At 37.4% G+C, this 20732-nt stretch overlaps 1 protein-coding gene across 2 annotated transcripts in view; it reads right to left on the reverse strand.

Annotated features, from left to right (window-relative positions):
• NCAM2 (neural cell adhesion molecule 2) overlaps window positions 1-20732 on the reverse strand; it is a 579580-nt gene that overhangs the window by 121521 nt on the left and 437327 nt on the right. The window lies entirely within an intron of this gene.

Below are 20732 nucleotides of genomic sequence, written 5' to 3' on the forward strand. Positions count from 1 at the left end.
AGATGATTACTTGGTTCTCAAAAACCACACGCCAAATTTACTGGATATTGTCAGTAAATTAAACCCAATGGTTCAGTTAAAATAAACAGAAGGTATTCTGAAGGAGAGAGGGAAGGAAAAAAAAAAACACTTTTTCACGACCTGGGAAGATTCAGTGGAAAAATCTAAGAACATATTTGGGGTGTAACTAAGAGAACACAAACTTCCTGATATTTAAAGTCAAAAGCTAAGTCTATATCCATTTCTAGCTCTAGCTCTATCTATAAAATATTTTATTACTGGTTAATATATATGAAATATAATCTCTTTGGCATTGTAATATTCTAGGGAGAGGTTTATAAATAGTATATTTGTATGTATATGTAGCCCAATATGAAAATCACACGTTAATGTAACTATTAACACCTGACTTACAGCCTGCTCCATCCAAAATATAGCATCTGTGTGTATGTGTATTATATTATTATAATTTAGCCATAAACTTTGGGCATGATTTGACTACTCTATAAAAGCAAGCAATTGCCACTAATTGCTTGCCTGATGATCTCAGTGGGAATTTAATTTGGAATTACTGATGCTGAATGCAAACGTGCTACAGGAAATATATGCTATGCTAAAAGCCACATTTAAAAATGTATTTGAGCTATGAGGCAGGAAAATATTGATGAATCCCATCTACAGTAAAACAGAAACTAAACTCCTGTACGTTGTATGCTATGCAAATGTCAAGACAGTAGCAAGGCAGCAGTATTTACTGGCACAAGACTGGCATGTTAATGAAGTTGAGCAGTTGGTATGGGGCCACTTTCTGAAAAAAGATGTGACTGGCTGAGGCAACATATGAAGACTTTAGGCTAAAATATATAACCATATCTCATGATGATAAATCAAAAATTTTAATTTTCAGAAAATTAAGGCTTTCACATTATGAAAGGCTTCAAATTTTGTACAGAGGAAATAACTTATGGCAGTTAAAAAAATTAGAGGAAGGGAAGGGAACATTTCATGAGTAGAACTGTAGAAAGATCAGACAATAATTTATAGACAGATAGAAAAAAAGCAGGCATAGACAAATTTTCACCTTGAAGTTGCATTCTTTGCATTTTGTGTCAATTCAAGACTACATGAAATGTAAAATTCTGGAAGCATCTCTTAAGGAACTGTATGTCCCCGTAATCACATTAACTTTTGAATTAAAATATTTTACAAACTATAATGAATAGAAATACTTAATCAGAAGGACACATTTTTCACTTGAGCAGAGTTGACAAGAAAAATAAGAGAAACCTGAATAGTGACAAATTGAAATATGTCATTCACTGGATAGGAAGGTAAAGATTTTCTTTCAATGAGAATCAAGGGAAGTGGCAAAAATGCCCTCCTTGATAAAGCTTTAGTCAGACTTCTATAGGACCCATTTTTTATATGGTCTTTGTCCCTTAGCTCTGTCTCTGATTTACCTTTAAAAGGGAATGCTGTTAAGTCAGTTTAGTGAGACTCTTTCCACCCTTGATAGCTGATTACTTGCAATATCTGGTCAAGTTCCTTAATGTATATGTCCATAGCCTGCTTTTAGAAGAACCCTATTAGGCCAGTTTAGTAAGAATTGTGTTCTCCTTGAAATTTAATCAAGTTCTTCTTAATAATTTTTGATCCATTGACTCCTGTCATTCTGCTTCATTGGCTATAAATCCCTACTTGTCCTTGTACTCAGAGTTCTGTTTAATCTTCCTCCTTCATCACAACAGTCTTGACCCCTACTGCAACAGTTTTGAATAAAGTTTTCCTTATAATTTTTAGCAAGTGTCAGAATAATTTATCTTTGAGAAAAGAAAGCATACTCCCAAGAAAGGTAATTAAAAAAAATAACTACTTTCTTCTTTTTAAGAGGAGATGACAAAGACAGATCTGAAGCAGACATTGATCTGTTTTCTGTAATTTTGTACATGTAAAGTGTTAGAGTTATAAGTATTTTTTAGATGAATCACATGCAAAAAGTATACCCAGCCAGACATTCAGACAGGGAAAGATGGAAGATTTATACCCAACTTTGTGAATTCACCAAGTAGTCATTACAAGAAGAGAAACCTTGTTCTGGGGTACTGAGGAGCATGATGGCAGAGTCAAGACCACAATCTTTGTGTGTGTGCTCAGTCACTTTAGTCATGTCCGACTCTGTATGATCCCATCGACTGCAGCCCACCAGACTCATTCTTCCATGGTATTTTCCAGGCAAGAATACTGGAGTGGGTTGCCATTTCCTTCTCCAGGGGATCTTCCTGACCCAGAGATCGAACCTGGGTCTCCTACATTGCAGGCAGACACTTTACCATCTGAGCCACCAGGGAAGCCCAGACCACAATCTTTGGCTTTTTATATTCCTTTCATGAAACTACACTTCTATGCCAATTATTGTATTACCAGTGATGAATATATTATCAGAGATTAGTTTCTATAGATCATTAACAATGTCACTCAACATTGGAACTCATGTTTGAAGCGATAATACCAAGTAATAACCAAGGAAGCATTTTATTATGTCCTTTATATGTATTTAAGCAATAAAATAAATATATAATACATATCAGAATGATTTTAGTTAAAATCATGTCACATTAGTACCCTCACTTATTTTTAGGTAATGCTAAGAATCCCAGACCACCTGATCTGCCTCTTGAGAAACCTGTATGCAGGTCAGGAAGCAACTGTTAGAACTGGACATGGAACAACAGACTGGTTCCAAATAGGAAAAGGTGTACGTCAAGGTTGTATATTGTCACCTTGCTTATTTAACTTATATGCAGTGTACATCATGAGGAACGCTGGGCTGGAAGAAGCACAAGCTGGAATCAAGATTGCTGGGAGAAATATTAATAACCTCAGATATGCAGAAGACACTACCCTTATGGCAGAAAGTGAAGAGGAACTCAAAAGCCTCTTGATGAAAGTGAAAGAGGAGAGTGAAAAGGTTGGCTTGAAGCTCAACATTCAGAAAACAAAGATCATGGCATCTGGTCCCATCACTTCATGGGAAATAGATGGGGAAACAGTGGAAACAGTGTCAGACTTTATTTTTTTGGGCTCCAAAATCACTGCAGATGCTGATTGCAGCCATGAAATTAAAAGACGCTTGATCCTTGGAAGGAAAGTTATGACCAACCTTGATAGTATATTAAAAAGCAGAGACATTACTTTGCCAACCAAGGTCCGTCTAGTCAAGGCTATGGTTTTTCCCGTGGTCATGTATGGATGTGAGAGTTGGACTGTGAAGAAAGCTGATCGCCGAAGAATCGATGCTTTTGAACTGTGGTGTTGGAGAAGACTCTTGAGAGTCCCTTATACTGCAAGGAGATCCAACCAGTCCATTCTAAAGGAGATCAATCCTGGATGTTCATTGGAGGGACTGATGCTAAAGCTGAAACTGCAATACTTTGGCCACCTCATGCGACGAGTTGACTCACTGGAAAAGACTCTGATGCTGGGAAAGGTTGGGGGCGGGTAGAGAAGGGGACGACGGAGAATGAGATGGCTTGATGGCATCACCAACTCTGTGGACATGAGTTTGAGTGTACTGCGGGAGTTGGTGATGGACAGGGAGGCCTGGCGTGCTGTGATTCATGGGGTTGCGGAGAGTCGGACACGACTGAGTGACTGAACTGAACTGAAGAATGTGAGATTATTAAAATGAGCACTTTTCCAATTTCCACGCTGATGGACAAGAAGCTAACATGTAAGAAGAAATATATTCTGGGGAATGCCGGTCATTTCCCAACTATGGATTTTATGGCTAGAGTGTTTTAGCAACCTACTCTTGAATAAATAGTTCTTAGATTAAAAACTCAGGATATTAATCTGAGAAATATCAACAGCCTCAGATATGAAGACGATACCACTCCAATGGCAGAAATGAAAAGGAACTAAAGAGCCTCTTGATGAGTGTGAAAGAGGAGACTGAAAAAGTTGGCTTAAAACTCAACATTCAAAAACCTAAGATCATAGCATCGGTCCCATCACTTCACGGCAAACAGACGGGGAAAAGTCAAAACAGTGACAGATGTTATATTCTTGGGCTCCAAAGTCACTGTGGACAGCAACTGTAGCCATGAAATTAAAAGAATCTTGCTCACTGGAAGGAAAGCTCTGACAAACCTAGACAACTTATTAAAAAGCAGAGACATCTCTTTGCTGACAAAGGTCTATACAGTCAAAGCTATGGTTTTTCCAGTAGTCATGAATGAATGTTAGCGTAGGACCATAAAGAAAGCTGAGTGCTGAACAGTTAATGCTTTTTTGAATTGTGGTGCTAGAGAAGACTCTTGAGAGTCCATTGGACAGCAAGGAGATCAAATCCATCAATCCTAAAGAAAATTAGTCGTGAATATTCATTGGAAGGACTGATGCTGAAGCTGAAGCCCCAATACTTTGACCACTTGATGTAAAGAGTCTACTCATTAGAAAAGACCCTGATACTGGGAAAGATCAAAGGCAGGAGGAGAAGGGGACAACAGAGGATGAGATGGTTGGATGGCATCCCCAACTCGATGGACATGAGTTTGAGCAAACTCCAGAGACTGTGAAAAGCAGGAAACTTGGTGTGCTGATGTTCATGCGGTTGCAAGATTTGGACAAAACTTAGCGGCTGGAGACCAATAACAATTATATAGTTCATAATTTGGCCACTGCTTATATACAGATGTTTATTTCAAAGGTAATTTTAAAATAGTGCTGTCTAGCTTTCTTGTGACTAAGAAATGTATGAACATGCTAACTCACCGTGTGTGCGTGCTATGTTGCTTCAGTCATATCCGACTCTGGGCAACCCTACAGACTGTAAGCTGCCAGGCTCCTCTGTCCATAGAACTCTCTATATAAGAATACTGGAGTGGAATTCCATGCCCTCCTTCAGTGGATCTTCCTAACCTCGGTATCAAATGGAGTCGCTTATGTCTCCTGCATTAGCAGGCAGATTCTTTACCACTAGTGCCACATAGGAAGGCCAACTCACAGTACTTTGCTCTAATCTTGACAGGTTAGTTCTTGCATTAAAAAAATAAAAAGCCCAAAGTAAGTAGAAGTTACCAGCTGACATCTCAATAAAGAACAAATTTCATCCCCAAATGGGAATATTTACTAATATCTTAAAATACAATTGCCTTTTAAAACACTTCTTAATTTTATTTTCACTTAAAATGTTTTTATCATATAATTTTTACATCAGAAAAATTCACAGGAATTTCCCAAATAGAGCTTAATATTCAACTACCTATTATGATATTGATAAAGTAACTAACTTGTTATCTGTTTCCAAATAATTGTTGAAACATTATGATATGAAAATATATTACATTGCTTCCATCATTGCTTTTTCTAACATGTACTGGGGGTTGACAATTTGAGTATGTGTCCTCATATTTGAACCTGAAAATCACAGTGTATATAGTGCTATATTTCATACGTATTTTTCCTGAATATATACTACCTCTAATAAAAAATATTCTAGACTATAATGAAGACTAAGGGGGTTTTGTTAATAAAAACATCATATATAGGTTATAGCTACGTACTATACTAAACATAACTGCCAAAAATATCTTCCATATTCTAAAAATGTCAAATATGAATACTGATACATTTACCATTCTGTTCTTTCTCAACAGTGAAATTTTAATTTTGATTCTTTCATGTGCATATATATATATATATATGTTCACGTATGCAAATATATGTGAATATATTGTTCAGTCACTAAGTCATGTCCTACTGTTGAGATCCCATGGACTGCAGCACACCCTGTTTCCCTATTCTTTACTGTTTTCTGGAGTTTGTTCAAACTCATGTCCATTGAGTCGATGATGGCATCCAATCATCTCATTTTCTGTACCCGCTTCTCCTCCTGCTCTGTATTTCCCAGCATCAGGGTCTTTTCCGATAAGTTGGCTCTTTGCACACATGAATTCACTCTATGTGTCTTTCCTGGTGGCTCAGAGGGTAAAGCATCTGCCTGCAATGAGGGAGACCCGGGTTCGATCCCTGGATTGAGAAGATTCCCTGCAGAAGGAAATGGCAACCCACTCCAGTATTCTTGCCTGGAGAATCCCATGGATGGAGGAGCATGGTAGACTACAGTCCGTGGGATCGCAAGGAGTCAGAGACAATGGAGCGACTTAACTTTCACTCTATACTGGACACATATATACATCACTTTAGGGAAATTTTCAGTTTTATTTATCAAGAAACAGTAGGTATTCAAAATTTAATTGTAAGAAACCTTAATTTCCATTTAAAAAATTAAGTCACTGCACAATAAGTAATATGCTTTATAGTTTAAAAAAATCAGCAGTGTATTTTTTCTTATGTTCTCAAGACAGTAATACTCATCTTTAATTCTGTCAGCATTTTGTTATCATATATTGTACTTGATCCCTTAAATAATGTCCCTATTTGTATTGAAATGTCTATATTAGATGATATTTCTAAAGGATAATGAAATTCTGTTCTGCTACAAAACTTACTCCTACAAAATCAGTTTAAAGTTCAGTATACTTTATAGAATATTGAAAATACTTTGCACTTTGTTTATGCTTTGGTTTTATTTGGTGTGATACTTTAACTATCAGTCATTTCAAACACTGCCATGGTAAGGTGCCTTGCAAAAAGAAACATTAAAAATTTTCTAAATATTAATGATTGAACCAATTGCACATCTCTAGTCAGAATAATGAAGGCAATGGCGAGCCACTCCAGTACTCTTGCCTAGAAAATCCCATGTACGGAGGAGCCTGGTAGGCTGCAGTCCATGGGGTCGCTACAAGTCAGACATGACTGAGAGACTTCACTTTCACTTTTCACTTTCACACGTTGGAGAAGGAAATGGCAACCCACTCCAGTGTTCTTGCCTGGAGAATCCCAGGGACGGGGGAGCCTGGTGGGCTGCCGTCTATGGGATCCCACAGAGTCGGACAAGACTGAAGTGACTTAGCAGCAGCAGCAGCAGTCAGAATAATATAACAGTTTATGGCTACTGATACTAAGCCATTAGCAAATGTTAGAGATAGTTGTTTAGGTAGAAAACTTTTGTTCCCTGGCTATTCCCCAAGATCATATTTTGAGCTTGTTGTGGAAAGGAATCGGATGCCTAAGGCTCCCTCTTAAAGATTCTGAATGTTCACCTCTGGGTAGGGTAACCACTGCACTAATTATACAGAATTATTACTGTGTGTCTGTGTTATGATAAGCAATTTTTAAATGGGGGGAATTCATGCCAGCAGGGAATCCTTTATAGTGGCTCAGGCAGATACAAAAACAAATACTCTACCTCAAGGCTTAGCGATTGAACAACAAAATACCACAAGGCAAAATACAATTCAGCAGAAGTGGAATAGGTAAGGTTACTGTCTCCAAAGGTATTAGCAATGACCCCAGTTACAAATTGCAGGGGATTCACATGGAAAGCTTCCCCAAAGAGGATGAATTTTAACTTCCAATATTTGCAAGCATATCAAGTTCATAGAGCACAGAGATTGTCAAAAGTTTTACAAAAAGAATCTGGACATACATACACACAATAGTGGGTGAACTATTTACACTGGAATGCAGAATTTTGCTTGTTGTTGTTTACAAGCAAAATATTGCACTGGAATCTTTTAAGCTTGGTTTCAACAGTATGTGAACCGAGAACTTCCGGATATACAAGCTGAATTTAGAAAAGGCAGAGGAATTAGAGATCAAATTGCCAGTATCCATTGGATCACAGAAAAAGCAAGAAAATTACAGAAAAAAAAACCAAAACATCTATTTCTGCTTCATTGACTACATGAAAGCCTCTGTGTGAACTAAAACTTTGGAAAATTCTTAAAGAGATGGCGAATACCAGACTACCTTACCTGCCTCCCGAGAAACCTGTATACAGGTCAAGAAGCAACAGTTAGAACTGGACATGGAAAAATGGACTGGTTCAAAATTGAAAAAGGAGTGTGTCAAGGCTGCATATTGTCCCCCTGCTTATTAAACTTATATGCAGAGTACATAATGAAAAATGCTGGGCTGGATGAGTCATACACTGAAATCAAGATTGGTGGGAGAAATGCCAATAAACTCAGATATGCAGATGACACCACCCTTATGGCAGAAAGTGAAGAGGAACTAAAGCGCCTCCTGATGAAGTTGAAAGGAAAGTGAAAAAGCTGGCTTAAAACTCAACATTCAAAAAAAAACTAAGATCGTCACATCCAGCCCCATCACTTCATGGCAGGTAGGTGGGGAAACAATTGTAACAGTGACACTTTATTTTTTGGGGGTTCAAAATTATTGCAGACAGTGACTGCAGCCATGAAATTAAAAGACACTTGCTCCCTGGAAGAAAAGCTGTGACAAACCTAGATAGTGTATTAAAAAGCAGAGACATCACTTTACAAATAAAGGTCTGTATAGTCAAAGCTATGGTTTTTCCAGTAGTTATGTTTGGGTGTGAGAGTTGAGTCATAAAGAAGGCTGAGCACCAAAGAACTGATGATTTTGAACTACGATGCTGGAGAAGACTTCTGAGAGTCCCTTGGATAGCAAGGAGATCAAACCAGTCAATCCTAAAGGAAATCAACACTGAATAGTCTTTTGAAGGAATGATGCTGAAGCTGCAGCTGAAGCTCCAATACTTTGGCTACCTGACACAAAGTGCAGAATCTTTGGAAAAAACCCTGTTGCTGGGAGAGATTGAGGGCAGGCGGAGAAGGTAGCAACAGAGGGTGAGATGGTTGGATGGCATCTGACTCAGTGGACATGAGTTTCAACAAACTCCGGGAGATAGTGAAGAAAAGGGAAGCCTGGCATGCTGCCATTCAAGGGGCTCAAGGGGTCTGACACAACTGAATGACTGAAAAACCACAACCATATTGGAAATAGCTTCAGGCCTGCCATTGAATTGCAGTTCCAATTCTGCCAGAGAGCAAAGACGTAGCCTTCGTTTTCTGTTTCTTAATTTGAACTTTAGGTTTTCTTTTCTTTCTTTTGTACTTTATTTATAGAATTATTGAATTGAACTGGTTTCTTTAATCTCTAAGAGTCCACAAACATAGAAAACATGAACCTAGGACAAATTTTTGTAAAATGTAGAGGAGAGTTTTAATATTTAACACATATTGGTAAATATTACTTTTGACAGTGAACCACATAAAAGCTAACATTTGCTTTTGACTAGAATTTTGTAAACCTCTTCCCTGGTGGCTCAGGTGGTAAAGCGTCTGCCTTCAATGTGGGAGACGTGGGTTTGATCCCTGGGTAGGGAAGATCCTCTGTAGAAGGAACTGGCAACCCACTCCAGCACTCTTGCCTGGAAAATCCCATGGACAGAGGAGGCTGGTAGACTGCAGTCCATGGGGCAGCAGAGTCAGACATGACTGAGCGACTTCACTTGGTTATGCTAACTATTCTTGTTTTTAAAAGCATCTGGTAGTTTAATATATACATATTATACATATATTTGACTTCCCTGGTAGCTCAGAGGTTAAAGCGTCTGCCTCCAATGCAGGAGACCTGGGTTCAATCCCTGGGTTGGGAAGATCCCTGGAGAAGGAAATAGCAACCCACTCCAGTACTCTTGCCTGGAGAATCCCACGGATGGAGGAGCCACGGGGTCGCAAAGAGCCGGACACGACTGAGCGACTTCACTTCACATATATTTATATATACATGTACTCACATATATACATTATATATAGAGACTACATTGAATATAAATATATATCCATGAATATATAATGAAAATGAAGGCTAATCTTGCTTTCATAAATATGATTTTAATAAGTTAATATCTTAAAAATCACAGAATTCATAAGAGAAAAATAATACAAGAGGTCCTAGGTGGCAATGGCAATGATATTGAGAAACAGATTATTTTTAGGCTTTCATATCTTCTACTATATGTTTACATGATTAATAAAAATCTACATATTACTTCATAGACTGTAAGAAGGAGATTTTTTAAAGCTGGATGTAAAAGGAATACAGATTTTTTAAAAATCAAGGAACTATGCTCCCCTAGCTATTATCACAATGAAAAGATGTAAGGAGACATTATATGGATTTAATTAAATGGCAGCTGTATAGATCAGAGTATTTCAACAGTACTTATATCCATTAACTTCAGTCGCTCAGTCATGTCTCTTTGAGACCCCATGGACTGCGGCATGCCAGGTTTCCCTGTCCATCATCAACTCCCGGAGCTTGCTCACATTCATTTCCATCAAGTCGGTGATGCCATCCAACCATCTCATCCTCTGTCGTCCATTACCTCGACTGAATCTCTTACTTAAAGTTGCCAGCCTAAGAAGAAACTGCAAAGCTTGCCATGATCTGAATTTGTTATTTCCTCAAAGTTGGAATCAGAAAACTCATATTCTAGGCTTAACAGGAGGCATCAAAGCAACTTTAAGACTGCTTCAGACTTGATGTCGAGCTACTCCTGTTTTTGATGACTGCCCTTTTCTATCCCTTCCTTTTCCTTTCCTTTACGCTCCTCTCCTTTCCTTTCCATTCGTCTCCTTCACTGCTCTCTCTGCCTCACTCTCTCCCCTTATTGGCCTCCCCTGTGGTTCATCTGGTAAAGAATCCACCTGCAGTGCAGGAGACCTGGGTTCGGTCCCTGGATTGGGAAGATACTCTGGAGAATGGAAAGGCTACCCACTCCAGTATTAGCTGAACACACAATACAGTCATCACTGTACCTGACAATTACTTGCTTAACACAAGAATTTCACTTTCTCTGTCATTTCCTCTCAGTCTCTGAAGTCTTTTTTTTTTTTTTTTTTTCCTGAACACGTTTTTTTTTGGTGATTGGTAACTGTGACCTGATTTTAGTCTCACTTTTTGCAGAGCGCTAGCTAGATTCTTCGGAGAAGGCAATGGCAAGCCACTCCAGTACTATTGCCTAGAAAATTTCATGGATGGAGGAGCCTAGTAGGCTGCAGTCCGTGGGGTCGCTAAGGGTCGGACACGACTGAGCGACTTCACTTTCACTTTTCACTTTCACGCATTGGAGAAGGAAATGGCAACCCACTCCAGTGTTCTTGCCTGGAGAATCCCAGGGACGGGGGAGCCTGGTGGGCTTCCGTCTATAGGGTCACACAGAGTTGGACACGACTGAAGTGACTTAGCAGCAGCAACAGCAACAGCTAGATTCTTGAATTCTGCCTGCTCCTGGGAAAGCCAGAGCTGATCACAAAACACAACCCAGATTATGAGAGCTGAAATATAAAAAGCTTTGTCTTGAATTTTGAGAGGCTCATGATTAACTTAGCTTCCCATAGCTCAGTTGGTATCACCTGCAATGCAGGTGACTCCAGTTCGATTCCTGGGTTGGAGAAGGGAAAGGCTACCCACTCCAGTATTCTGGCCTGGAGAATTCCATTGACTCTACAGTCCATGGGGTTGCAAAGAGTTGGACATGACAGCAACTTTCACTTTCACTTCATGATTAATTAAATAGGGCAACTCACTATACAACCTCACTATATGAAATACTCTCCATTTTGTGAATAAAAAGCTTATTAGGGTAAGCTTTACAAACAATGAAAAACAAATTATGTCTTTTAAAATCATATTGTTAGCATAATATGTATTATCCTTGTAAAACAACAAAACTGTTGTGGCTAGTATGAGTGGTTCTTAAAATGCTAAATAAAATATTAAATTAAATTAAAGAAAAAACTGAAAATTTTATATCATGAATATTAGATTTTAAGAGCCACACATACTAGCAACAACAATTTTATTGTGTAATAGAATATTCTATTTCAAAAGCTTTCCTCACCATAAATCACAGTATATAAAGATATCATTTTCTTCCCTCCATGCCACTATTTTATCCAAGTTCAAGGCCATATTCATTACCTAGTAAATTTTAGAAGCCCTATTCCAACTGGCTTACTGGCCTACTAGCTTCTATTTCAAGATAATGTTACTATGCTGCTTAAACCCTTCCAAAAGTTCTCATCATACCTCTTAAGTCAAAAACTTCTTGATGATGTACAAAGTTCAACATTAGCTGGCCTTGTACCTGTGACCTTGTATCCATCAGGTTAACTATATCCCTTAAACTCTAACCATCCATACCTCTTTCAGGCTTTCAGCCTTTTGTACTGTTAGTCCCATCTGTTTAATCACTTTCTGATTTATTTCATCTCAATGCAGTTGCATGCCTTCATTCTACCTAGTTAAAATGTAAGTTTCGTGACAGTAAAGATGATGTTGCTTTTCGCTGTACAGCACCTGAATCTATATCTGACACTTAGTAGGTAATAGCTAATTGAATTAATTAAAATCCAGTACAAGTATGTATTTTGAGACAGTAGCACTCCATTTAACAAAGGAAGATATTTGCTTGACTTTCCTAAAATCACAGAACTTAGTACTTCAATCCTCCATTAAATCTATAGTAATGCATTGCTTTTCACAGATTCTTACTGCCTATTTTGTTAAGAAGTCAGTCCTTTAAATAAGCTAAGAATTAACTGCACATTTTTTAAGAATAATCTAAAATACCTTGACTCTTTTCTCAGTGACTGAATTTTCTCATTTGATTTATGCTGAGGGAAACTACCAAGGGAATAAAAACTAATATATCCTTTGGCACATGTAGAGGATAATTCAATTAATAATTTCATATATCTGGTTCTAATGTATGTTCACTCAATGCAGAATCAGCTATGGCAATTAACTGGATTCAATTCATGGTATCATGGGAATTCTAATGGCTCCATGGAATACTAAATTAAATGCGTGCTTATTGCAACTAACCACAGTGCTGGGTGTGCATTTGCTGTGCTAAATTTGAGCAGTCAAGTTATGCATAAATCTCAGCATATTTTATAACTCTGGAGTCATAAGCATCATTTACATTAAGATACCTGTGACTTTTTAGCATATGCTGTATTCTAATTTGACTGTTGTGTCAAAGGAGTCGGACACAACTGAGCAATAAACAACAGTGATGGAACATAAGAAAATGTTGATCATAAGTAAGATGAATTAATCCTCTTTCCACTATTGCTATTCTTTCTCTTGTCCAAATCTGTCTCCTCCTTAAATCATACATACAAATATTAATAAGTATTGTACTACCTGTGGCTAGTCTGTTCCCTATTGCTGCATTATATAATTGAAATCTCCAAAAAAGGCTATATCATTTTAGATTATATTATTATTATTATGCACAATTTCACATATAAATTTAGGATAGAAACTTAAGTGAATCTCATAAGAATTTCTGAGTGATCAAAGGAGGGAAGACTGGTCATACGGATATAGCAGTGTTAAAGTTGCTTACAAATAACAATGATATTAATTTCCTCAGCATCTGATTTAGCAGTAGCACATGCTGAAACTTATGTAACTTGTGTTTACTGATGTCAAACAATTTTAAAGTTTGTCAACATTACTAGAATTGAAAAGAAAACTATCAAATTAAATGCAAACTCTTTATCTGGTGACTTATTTTGATGTCTAGTTTGTTGATTTTATATGTGGTTAAAAATAGCTCCAAAATGTAATTCACTTCTTAAACTCGCCAGGTCTATCAAACCCTGAGGACTTGTCTTTGGACTCTGTGGGAGAGGGCGAGGGTGGGATGATTTGGGAGAATGACATTGAAACATGTATATTATCATATGTGAAACGAATCGCCAGTCCAGGTCTGATACATGAAACAGGATGCTCGGGGCTGGTGTACTGGGATGAACCGGAGGGATGGGATGGGGAGGGATGTGGGAGGGGGGTTCAAGATGGGGAACACATGTAAATCTGGGGCAGATTCATGTCAATGTATGGCAAAACCAGTACAATATTGTAAAGTCATTAGCCTCCAATTAAAATAAATAAATTTTAAAAAATTAAAAGCAAATGAAAATATTTCCACTATTATATCTTAAAGACCTTGGACGTGAATTCTAGAATGCTGCTTATTTGATACATAATAGAATAACTGGGTCACAAAAATAGAAAACAAAGAAGAAAAACTCAGCATTGTTGTCATCATCATTACCATTCTAATAAAAACAACATTGAAATAATGACGATGATAATGGTTAAAATGGTGCAGACGACCTGTCATTCATTATTTTAAGTATGTTATATAATTAGCAAATTTAACTGCAATTAATCACATTATGTCTTATTATTATCACCATTTAACCTTTGTATTTATCCCCTTTTAACTGCAATACTGAAAAGCTGGGAATTATATAATCCTTTTCTACACCCTTTAAAGTCTCTTAATTGAAAACTGAAAATTGGTAACTAGCTGTCATATATTTATAACTTTCAAACAAACACAGTATTATTTAATAGGACTTAGATCACAAAGATCACAATTTCTTTCTGCTTAACTACTGTTTATGTTTATACATTTTATATTTTTAATGTGTAGTTAGTTAGAATATCTTTTACTTAAAGAGATATAAACTATTATTAAAACATAATAATTTTTTACATAATAGAGCAAAGCAACTTAAGCCAGATAGAATAAATAAAGCAATTCAAATTATGATTAGAATTAAAGCCTATGTGATATATTTAAGATCATTTGAATCATAGTAAATAAAACCAAAAAATGTATAGCTTCTCCTAAAATAATAGTTTATTTGTATGAGTTTCTCCTTTTAGACAGTATTTTTTTTACCTAAAAATGTATGTACTTTCTTTCTTTTTAATCTAACATATTTTAAGCATTGGTAACTATTAGTTTAGTCAATGAATATACCAATAAATATAAAATATCTGTACTATACTATTATGCACAGGTTCATATTATACATAATTGAGTTTTATAATATTATTAATGCTTTTTAATTAATTTAAAAGTATATAAAAACAAGAACCCAGTTTTTCAGCCTGTATGAAAAACACCATAGGTAACAAAATTTAATCAAGAAAGCATTTTTGTAACCTTTTATGTCTATTAAAAAAAATATTGTCCATTTAATTAAATAAGCAATCACATAGTTTTCCAGTCACCTACAATTTTAATTCACCAAATGAATATATCTGTGAAAGTGATTTTGATTTCTCTGAACTCCAAATATAAATAAAAACATGATAAAGATTTTAGGATATCTATTACATGCAAAAACATTTTTGGGATTTTCCCAAGAGCATCTGAAAGGTCAGAAATATGTGTTTCTTTTCTTCTTCAGTAAAATAAAGTCGCTAGAAATAATAAAGTTTGTCTCTGTGTACATTATATTATAGCAGCAAGATTTTTACTTGTTCTAAGAAGGAATAGCTAGTTGTGAAAAATCAAAACATTTTAAATAAAATTTTAAAATAAATGTGTATATATTCTAATGAAATTTTTACTTGGTTTATTAGGGTATGATCTTGAATTTTTACATATCTAATTCTTATTTTTGAGTAAAGATCAAAAAAAGATCTTTTCATAATAATTAAAATAAGCAGTCATAATGAGAAATAATGCTCAGGACAATAAAAATGTTTAAATCAATTGTTTTAGCCTTTAGAGTATTTGAAAGAAAAATTAATCATATTATGAAACATGAGAAAAACACAAATAGAAAAGTAAGAAAAATAGCTTGTCTTTCATGGTATTGGGCTGACTGCATTGATAATTTCTCTTTTTACCTCAAAAGGGCAGACAGACTTAAAACCTCCATCAGAGGGCAGACAGACTGAAAACCACAATCACAGAAAACTAACCAATCTAATTACATGGACCACAGTCTTGTTAACTCAATGAAACTATGACGATGCCATGTAGGGCCAGTCAAGACAGAAGGATCATGGTGGAGAGATCAGATAAAATGTGGTCCACGGGAGAAGGGAATGGCAAACCACTTCAGCATTTTTGCCTTGAGAACCCCATGAACAGTATGAAAAGGCAAAAAGATAGGACACAGAAAGATGAACTCCCCAGGTCGGTAGATGCCCAATAAATGCTACTGGAGATCAGTGGAGAAATAATTCCAGAAAGAATGAAGAGACGGAAGAAAGGAAAAACAACACTGAGTTGTGGATGTGAGTGGTGATGGAAGAAAGGTCCGATACTGTAAAGAGGAATACTGCATAGGAACGTGGAATGTTAGGTCCATGAATCAAGGCAAATTGGAAGTGGTCAAACAGGAGATGGCAAGAGTGAACATCGACATTTTAGGAATCAGAGATCTAAAATGGACTGCAATGGGTGAATTTAACTCAGATGACAATTATATCTACTACTGTGGGCAAGAATCCATTAGAAGAAATGAAATAGCACAAGAGTCAACAAAAGAGTTTGAAATACAGTACTTGGACGCAATTTCAAAAATAACAGAATGATCTCTGTTTGCTTCCAAGGCAGACCATTTAATATCACAGTAATCCAGTCTAAGCCTAAAAGATGATGCTGTAAAAGTGCTGCTCTCAATATGACAGAAAATATGGAAAAAGCAGCAGTGGCCACAGGACTGGAAAAGGTCAGTTTTCATTCCAATCCCAAAAAAAAGGCAATGCAAAAGAATGTTTGAACTACCACACAATTGCATTCATCTCACATGCTAGTAAATTAATGCTCAAAATTCCCTAAGCTAGGCTTCAGCAGTACATGAAATGTGAAATTCCACATGTTCAAGCTGGTTATAGAAAAGGCAGAGGAACCAGAGATCACTTGCCAACAACAACTGGATCATTGAAAAAGCAAGAGAGTTCCAGAAAAACACCTATTTCTGTTTTATTGACTATGCCAAAGCCTTTGACAGTGTGGATCACAATAAATTGTGGAAAATTCTGAAAGAGATGGGAATACAGGACCACCTGACATGCCTCTTGAGAAACCCATATGCAGATCAGGAAGCAACAGTTAGAACTGGACATGAAACAACAGACTAGTTCCAAATAGGAAAAGGAGTATGTCAAGGCTGTATATTGTCACCCTGCTTATTTAACTTACATGCAGAGAACATCACGAGAAACACTGGGCTGGATGAAGCACAAGCTGGAATCAAGATTGCCGGAAGAAATACCAATAACCTCAGATATGCAGATGACACCACCCTTATTCCAGAAAGTGAAGAACTAAAGAGCCTATTGATGAAAGTGAAAGAGGAGAGTGAAAAAGTTGGTTTAAAACTCAACATTCAGAAAACTAAGATCATGGCATCTGGTCCCATCACTTCATGGCAAATAGATGGAGAAACAGTGGAAACAATGGCTGACTTTATTTTGGGGGCTCCAAAATAACTGAGGATGTTGATTTCAGCCAAGAAATTAAAAGATGATTATTCCTTGGAAGGAAAGTTATGACAAACCTAGATAGCATATTAAAAAACAGAGATATTACATTGTCCACAAAGGTCCATCTAGTCAAGGCTATGGTTTATCCAGTAGTCATATATAGATGTGAGATTTGGACTATAAAGAAAGCTGAGCACTGAAGAATTGATGCTTTTGAACTGTGGTGTTGGAGAAGACTCTTGAGAGTCCTTTGGACTGCAAGGAGATTCAACCAGTGTATCATAAAGGAGATCAGTCGTGGGTGTTCATTGGAAGGACCGATGCTAATGTTGAAACTCCAATACTTTGGCCACCTCATGTGACAAGTTGACTCACTGGAAAAGACTCTGATGCTGGGAGGTATTGGGGGCAGGAGGAGAAGGGGACGGCAGAGAATGAGATGGCTGGATGGCATCACTGGCTCGATGGACATGAGTTTGAGTGAACTCGGGGAGTTCGTGATGGACAGGGAGGCCTGGCATGCTGCGATTCATAGGGGTGCAAAGAGTTGGACACGACTGAGCGACTGAACTGAACTGAAGGTCCATAGAGTGTATTGTTTTTATTATAATTCTACATTTTCAACACCTGTATAAGTGCTTGGTGTGTAGTACGTGCCTGATAAATATTTTTTTTTCTCTTTTTTTTTATTGGAGGCTAATTGTTTTAATGAAAGTATGTAATTAAATTTTGAACCTTAGTATGCTTAAACTCAGGCTTCCTTGGTGTCTCAGTGGTAAAGAACCCACCTGATTAGGCAGGAGACCTGGGCTCAGTCTTTAGCTTTGGAAGATCCCCTGGAGGAAGGAAATGGCAACCCACTCCAATATTCTTCCCTGGGAAATCCCATGGACAGATGAGCCTGGCCAGCTACTGTCCATGGGGTCTCAAAAGGGACAGACATGCTCAGGAACTAAACAATGCTTAAATTCATAAAATAATAAATTTAGAGCCAACACTTCCTCTTTACACACTAAAACACTGAAGCTTTGGTAATTTAAACCACTTGACCAATGTGCTAGGATTAGACCCAGTAGATCCATTAAAATCTAATAGCTCCTATTACTATGACTTTATATATTATTTTAGCAAAGTCCAATATATTAAAAATAAATTGCTATCAAGTTTACACCATCACATACTGTGAGCTGGCTTAATATCAACCATACTTGGACAGTATTAAAACAAAGGCTTGTCCTTGCCTTTGCTCCACTGAAATTCAACCCCAAAATTCAGATTTATGGCTTTATCACCACAGAATTCTGGCTGATTAGATTCAAAGTGTTGGATTGATCTTTTTCAAGAATTAGGTACCTTAACTTTTGATCGTCATGCTATTCTAGACTAAACTATCAGATAATAAATCCAAGAAGACAAACCTACTAGCTCCACATCCTAAGAAGGAGGAGAGGGAGGGGGAGCACTGTTATGGACTGAAGGTCAGTGTTCCCATAGAATTCACATGTTCCAATGTGATGGGATTAGGAGGTGTGGCTTTGGAGAGGTGATTAGGAATAGATGAGGTGGATCTGTGCCCCAAGGAGTTAGGAGAGAGCTTTTTCCTCTGGTTCTACTCTCCATCATAGGAGGATAGAACCAGAAGACAGTGGTCTGTAATTGGAAAAGGTCCTCACCAGAACCCAACCATGCTGGCTCCCTAATCTCTGATTTCCAGTCTCCAGAACTGTGAGAAACTGATTTTTGTTTTTCATAAGTCACCCAGTCTATGGTACTTTATTATAGCAGCTCAAACAGACTAAGCCAGGCTGTAAGCAATCTACCACAAGGTCTTGGTATATTTTTCAGGGTCTTCAAGATGACAAAACTCAGTGACACTAGTGAAGGATTGGAAAGATGTGATCTTAATGTGCAGCCTGGTCCTTTAAAGTTCTGTGATGCGGTTTTCTCTGTCAAACACAGAAAGTTCATTCTTATGAATGAATTTTGTGTCTCCTCCAAATTGACATGTTGATCCCTAATCTTCCATGTGATATTGCTTAGAGGTGGGATCTTTGCAAGTAATTAATTTTAGATGAAGTCGTAAGAGTAGAAACCCCATCATGGGATTAATTTCCTTAAAGAGAGATAAAGAGAGAGGAGGTATCTCTTTTTCTATATGAAGGAAAGGCCATGTGATAATAACCTGCAAAAGAGCACTCACCAGGAACTTGACCATTATGGCATCCTGATATTGCTTTTCCAACCTCCAGATCATGCGAAATAAAAGGTTCTGCTAAAGCCCAGCCTAAGATATTTCATTATAGCTGCACAAACTAGGACACTCACTGTACCAGTGAGAACTGGGATCACTGAGACAAAGTCTTCATTCCAGAGGAAGGGCAGAAAACTGTGGTGAATTGAAGGTAGAGTTTGATATTTCGGACCATTAAGTTAAGCAGGTGCCAAGAGGTAGTGATAAATCCAGTAGTTACACAAAATGACTATTTCATTTGCTTGTTTGATATTTGCTCATATCTAAGACTGGTTCCAAATAGGAAAAGGAGTACATCAAAGTCACCCTGCTTATTTAACTTATATGCAGAGTACATCATGAGAAACGCTGGCTGGAAGAAGCACAAGGTGGAATCAAGATTGCTGGGAGAAATATCAATAACCTCAGATATGCAGATGACACCACCCTTATGGCAGAAAGTGAAGAGGAACTAAAAATCCTCTTGATGAAAGTGAAAAAGGAGAGTGAAAAAGTTGGCTTAAAGCTCAACATTCAGAAAACTAAGATCATGCCATCTGGTCCCATCACTTCATGGCAAATAATTGGGAAGGCAGTGAAAACAGTGGCTTACTTTATTTTCCTGGGCTCAAAAATCACTGCGGATGCTGATTGCAGCCATTAAATTAAAAGACGCTTACTCCTTGGAAGGAAAGTTATGACCAACCTAGATAGCATATTAAAAAGCAAAGATATTACTTTGCCAACAAAGGTCCATCTAGTCAAGGCTATGGGTTTTCCAGTGGTCAGGTATGGATGTAAGAGTTAGACTGTGAAGAAAGCCGATTGCCGAAGAATTGATGCTTTTGAACTGTGGTGCTGGAGAAGACTCTTGCAAGTCCCTTGGACTGCAAGGAGATCCAACTAGTCCATTCTAAAGGCGATCAGTCCTGGGTGTTCATTGGAAGGACTGATGCTAAAGCTGAAACTGCAATACTTTGGCCACCTCTTGTGAAGAGTTGACTCATTGGAAAAGACCCTGACGCTGGGAGGGATTGGGGGCAGGAGGACAACAGAGGATGAGATGACTGGATGGCTCCACCAACTCGATGGACATGAGTTTGAGTGAATCCTGGGAGTTGGTGATGGACAAGGAGGTTTGGCGTGCTGCAATTCATGGGGTCGCAAAGAGTCGGACACAACTGAGCGACTGAATTGAACTGAAGATGTATCTTTTCAAGGGTTAAATATTTTCTAAAATTTCTTAACAACTTTTCATCATCATAATCTCTAAAGTACATTTTCACAA

This window comes from Moschus berezovskii, chromosome 1 (genome assembly GCF_049115385.1).
Source record: "Moschus berezovskii isolate FMDL1 chromosome 1, NW_MosBer_1.0, whole genome shotgun sequence".
In the NCBI taxonomy this organism is placed as follows: Eukaryota; Metazoa; Chordata; class Mammalia; order Artiodactyla; family Moschidae; genus Moschus; species Moschus berezovskii.